This window comes from Rattus rattus, chromosome 11 (assembly GCF_011064425.1).
Source record: "Rattus rattus isolate New Zealand chromosome 11, Rrattus_CSIRO_v1, whole genome shotgun sequence".
NCBI classification, from domain to species: domain Eukaryota; kingdom Metazoa; phylum Chordata; class Mammalia; order Rodentia; family Muridae; genus Rattus; species Rattus rattus.
Window position 1 is genome coordinate 10857335 of NC_046164.1, and position 6000 is coordinate 10863334.

Genomic DNA, 6000 nt, shown 5'->3' on the forward strand with positions numbered 1-6000 from the left:
CAGGCAGAAGTGTGTAGCTAGGAGGTATTACAAAACTAGGGACTTTCGGGGTTGGGAATTTAGCTCAGTGGGAAAGCGCTTGCCTAGGAAGCGCAAGGCCCTGGGTTCGGTCCCCAGCCCCGGAAAAAAAAAAAACCAAAAAAAAAAAAAAAAAACAACTAGGGACTTTCATGAAGGAAGAAACCGTCTGAGAACTGAATCCTGGGCTGTGGGCCTGGCCTCTCTACTTCTCATATCTCAACCTTCCCTCAGCCCCTACCACCCAGAGCCTGCTTACGCAAGGCTTTCTTCACAGGCGGTTCCCATTCCAAGTTGACTCGGGTGTGAATCCACACACACCCATGTCTACTTCCTGCCAAATGAAAAAAAGGAATAGAAAAAAAAAAAAAAAAAAAAAGAGATGACTGGTCTAGGATTTCATTCACCAGACGAATAAAAAAAAAAAAGAAAGAGAGAAGAAATAAAAAGGAAAAGGCACGTTTACTGTAGACAAAAGGGAGAGCATAGTCAGAGGCCTCAGGGAGAGTCCAGAGTGAACGTGGCCAGACTGAGCTGGGCCCTGTGAGGAGAGGGGGAGGGGAGAAGAGAGGGTCAGACCAAGAGAGCAGGTAAAAGGTAGATGAAAGGCCAGGCTACCAAAATGGCTGCACCATAAATGGAAGGGTATCTGGGGGAAGGGCAGCCAGGATACGGGGGTGGGGTCGGGAGGGGGTTAGGGGGTGGAGTTTTCCTACCCAGAAGACCCTGTACCTGCTAAGGACTGAGGAATGCTGGGAGAACCTAGCAGCCAGTGTTCTCTTTGATATGTTGTTAGGCACCGGGTTTGCAACCTACCAGATGGCAGATCAAGAACCTAACTGACACTGCTGAATTATCAACGGGAAGATGTTCACAGGGCAGATTTTACTGCAGTCGCTACCATACACTGAAAAGAAGAATGAGCCATCCTGATAAACGGCCTTTTAAATCCTTGAAAGATGTGTAACTGAGGGGCTGAGTGTCCCTTAGTCCCCACTGTGACAGCGGCCTCCTGGCTGGCAAACCCCCCTCCCTACCCTGAAGTCCAGTGGCTGCCGGCTTTATAATCGGCTGATTTACTGTCCGGCCAGTCTCTTGGCCCAGGCCTCCACTCTTGGTAAGCAGCTTCTCTCTTGCTCTCCCTCCCCTCTCTCCCCATATAGTCTGGCCATGTTTGCACCTCGGGTCATTTTCTCCCTCAGATCTACAATAATCCTCCTCCCCCATACCCAGGAGCACGTCTCCTTTTTATATTTATTGATTGACTGATTGGCTGGCTGATTGATTGACTGGTTGATTGGTTGACTGATTGGCTGATTGGTTGACTGGTTGATTGACTGATTGGTTGGTTGGCTGACTGATTGGTTGGCTGATTGGTTGACTAGTTGATTGACTGATTGGTTGGTTGGCTGATTGGTTGACTAGTTGATTGACTGATTGGTTGGTTGGCTGATTGGTTGACTAGTTGATTGACTGATTGATTGGTTGGCTGATTGGTTGACTGGTTGATTGACTGATTGGTCGGCTGATTGATTCATGCACCACCATGCATCTCTAGAACTTTTCCATCTTGCAAACTGAAACTGTACCCATGAGCAGGAAACCAGTGACCATCGGTGCTTACAGCTCTCACCGGGCTGTGTTGTGTTGCACTGGGCTGAGTGACCTTAACACACCCCAGGGAAGCCAAGCCACCTAGACCCGCTAAGCACACTTGGAAATCAAGGAAAGAGACTGGTGAAAGGGCTCAGTCGGTGGGGTTGGCTTTTTTTGTTTGCTGTTGTTCTTCGGTTGTTTGTTTCCGTGTTTTTTTGTTTTGTTTTGTTTTTTTGTTTTTTAAAGATTTATTTCATGTATGTGAGTACACTGTCGATGTCTTCAGATGCATCAGAAGAGGGCATCGGATCCCATTACAGATGGTTGTGAACCACCATGTGGTTGCTGGGAATTGAACTCAGGACCTCTGGAAGAGCAGTCAGTGCTCTTAGCCGCTGAGCCATCTCTCCAGCCCCCGTGTTTTGTTTTTTTGCCAAGCCTGACAGCCTGAGTTCTGAGAGAGGATTAGGGCAGGCTGTTAGGGATTCGATACAATCCTAAACAGAGAGAAAGCAAATCGTGGGGTGGCTTCGTAAACCCCCTAAAGACAGGAAAGTTCGGACACACGTAAAGCATTTTGGTCTCTGGTGTTAGCTAGCTGCTTGAGTTCAACAGCTGGAGGAGAGGAGACAGGATTTCGGCCAAGTCCTCATGCACTGGAGAAATGTTGATACACGTGACAGTGGCTGGGATTCCACACTCTCGGGAGCTGAGCTGAGGGCTGGGGCAACGCGTCCGTGGATAAAGTGCTAGCATGCGGGTATAAAAACCTGAGTTTGGATATCCGGCATCCATGTAAAAAGCCGGGCAGGGCAGCGTGTGCCTGCAATCCCAGCTCTGGGGAGAAGGAACTAGGAAGCCCTTGGGCTTACTGATCAACCAGTCTAGCTCAATCAGTGAGCTCTAGGCTCAAGAAAGACTATCCTGAAAACTAAGATAGAGAGTAAGGAAAATCCTCTCTCTCTCTCTCTCTCTCTCTCTCTCTCTCTCTCTCTCTCTCTCTCTCTCTCTCTCTCTCTCCCCCTACCACGCCTCAGGGGACATTATCTTCATTTTCATTTTGCAATGAGGAGTCATTTTGCAAAGCTTAGGGAGTCTGAGTGACCTTCCCTGAGTCAGAAAGCTAGAAAGAGGAAGCGTTGAAATGGACCATAAGTACTCTGGAAAACGTGATGATCCTGTGTGTGTGTGTGTGTGTGTGTGTGTGTGTGTGTGTGTGTGTGTGTGTGTGTGTGTCCCGTCACAGCCGGAAGGCTGTCATCTAATCAAGGCACACATTACTGAGCTCAGGACTGGGAAAGCGGCACAAATGAAAGAAGGAGAAACTGTGCCTCACAGTGCTGACCCTGGAGCGGGAGAGCCTGACCTTCACAGCTTCACAACAGGCCAGGCACTGCAAAGGGAGACAGGCCGGGTGAGGGTAGCAGTCCCGGAGAACTGTCCTTGGTAGCAGTCCCGGAGAACTATCCTTAAAACAAGGCTCCAGGGCCCGGCTCTGCCTCTCGGCTGGCTGCAGCCGTGTGCCCTGTTCTTTGGGTGGGTTTGGTTATTTCACGGGTGGAGTCAGTAGAAAGGAGGTAGAAAGTCTGGTCCCTACCCAGGCTGGCTGAAACTGGTTTTAGTATTTGTACAGCTGGTGAAACACACTCTTTGAAGTTTCTGCCTAAACACAGAAGGTAGAATTAACACCTGGGCGGAGAGGGGAAGCTTGGCCTGTCAACATGGCTGCAACCCACGGTGATCCTCCTGCCTCCGCCTCTTGAAAGGACGGCGTGTGTCACCAAGCCCAGCTCCATTCGTGCTAATTCTTACGAAGGGGAAGGACGAGTATTGTTATTTTTGAGAAGGAAAAGACATGCTATTTGATGTGGTGCAGATCTTGAGAAATGACTTTGCTCTGTTCCCCCTACAATGACACCACAACAGGAGAAGTTGACAGGGAAGGGCTAAGAAGACTCCGTAGCCACCGTAGCCTAAGTTACAGTGAGGGGACGAGGCCACTTCATTACAAGGCTGAGGGGCTAAGAGCCATACAGATCTCTGACTGACAGGCAGGGAAAGGGGCCACAGATAGAGAAGAAAGACGGCAAACTCTTGGCCTCTCCCTCACTCTCTGGACCTGAAGGGAATAATGCCTTCAGGCAGACTTGCTTGTTGTTTTGGGGTTTCTGACTTGCAGCCAACGAGAGCCAGATCTGTGGAGAGGGGCTCCTTTGCTTCCCACGGCCCCTTCTTTTCCCTCAACTTTCAGTCCTGCCTCAACGACATTTCAAATTTGCCAGCGCTGTTTCGAAAAAACCACTGCCCCCACACTGAGAGCAAGGCTGCTAGGGTCAGAGCGCATGGCAGAAGAATGTGCTTTCAGTTTCTCTCGTAATTGCTGGGAAATCAAAACTTAAGTACTCCCTGGTGGCGCAGTCCCAGCTGAAGCAACAGCTTCTGCCTTCCTGGAAACATCCTTGATGCACTGCTAGGAGACCAGGACCAGGACAGCATCCAGGGAGGGACTATTTGTAGTGATACTCGGATGCGGTTTCTGTCTGTGCCGAGCATCCAGGCCAGAATGTACCCAAGGTGCTGGCCAGATGTCAAACGCTCTCTCCCTGGTCTCCACACTCTCAGAAACAAAGGAACGGGGACACCAAGTGCCTCCTGCCCCTCTCAGGCTCCCAGTTGCCTCTGACTTTCGTCTGGATTCCTCAACCGTACATGCCTCTGTTGACAGGGTCATGCAAACTCAGCTCTCGTGTTAACAAGGCCATAGAAGCTCTTCTCTGGAAGTTGCTCTTTGTACTGCTCCAACAGGAAGGAACGCCTGGTCAGAAACCGGCGTGGAAAAGGGATTTAATATTCCTTCATCCCAGCCACTGCCCCTTGTTGACGTTGCCTGCTGTTGGAAGAGACACAACCCTGAGGCTCCTTCCAATGGGTTCAGCAGGCCGTGTGTTCCTCTCTTAGGGTGCTAATGCTGGAATCGTTTCTAATCAAGTCTAACGCGGTGGTTGTTGCGCTTTACGCGGTGCTTTTGGTGAGAGAGGAGGAACAAGTATGTTAGGCTTTATCATATAAGCGATTTAAGATATGTTAGGCTATGACAAAGGGAGAGAGAACAGAACCATTAATAACCGACCATTAATCGACTCGAGCCAGGGCTCTGTAATTATAGAACATGGAAAGCAAGAACACGTGTGCGATTCAGGTGTGTTTTCCTGTAGTGGTCGGGTCTGCTGTGTATTAATGCTCTCTGGTCAGAATGTTAATGTTTTACAGGAGTAATCTCATCCGATCCTTAAAACCCCATAATATGTTCTGTTATCTCCATTTTATTGTGGAAACAAGGATGCTTATAGGGTCTAATTATTGCCCAAGGTCCACATGGCTGGCGGGCCAGACAAGGTCTGTAGTCACATCTGTCTGCCACCAGTAGACTATTTATCTGTGCTGTACAGAGTCAGGAAAGTCATCGACTTCTCAGAATAATGTTTGCGGTTGGGGTTTTTGGTTTGTTTATGTGGGATTCTTCAGGGCTGGGGGGACGGGGGTTAGAAAGCGTGTGCTCTGCCGTTGAAGTCGGTCCTCAGCAGCAAACGGTTTTTAAATGCCACTGCTCTGAAATCGGAATAAAACAAAGCGGATAGAAGAAAAAGGAGGAGGAGGAAGGGGAGAAAGAAAAAAAAAAAGGACAGGGAAAGAAGGAACAGAAAGGGCAATTAATTCTCTTGAAACGAGGAAGTAGCCGGTTGCCCTACCGCACACAAACCTTTCTTTGCCTTGCTTGATTTGCAAACAAAAGTGAAACTTAGCTGGGACCAGTTCCTTACAATGCCGTTTTAAGGTAAAACAAGACTTAAATTCAACCAGCCACAAGCTCCCAACGGACCCAAGAATTCCTGGCAAAGTGGAGCAGACCAGGAATCTATAACTACTCTCGGTTAGATCTTTCCTTTGCTTCCCAGAAAGATTCATCCTGTATGAATGACACTTTCCTCCCCTGTCTTCCCTCACCCCCAAACCACCATCTTTGGTCTCCCTGATACACGAATCACAGTTTGCTGCGACAGGCTCTTGACATTTCACTGTGTCGACTGGACACTTCTCAATGGTCGAAAACGCAGCCTCTCGGGTAACTTGGCAATGAGAAAAGCATCCAAATGAAGGAGGGAGCTGGAGAGGCTCAGAAGTTAACAGCGGCTAGCGTTCCAGGGGATCCAGGTTCGATTCCCAGCCCCCTCAAGATGGCTTACAACCATCCATAACTCCAGTCCCGGGGGATCCAACGCCATCTTCTGGTCTCCCTGGGCATCAGACATGTGGTGCACAGACACACATGTAAGCAAAAACACTTGCACACACAATATAAAAGCAAACCTTAAATAAAAATGGTGA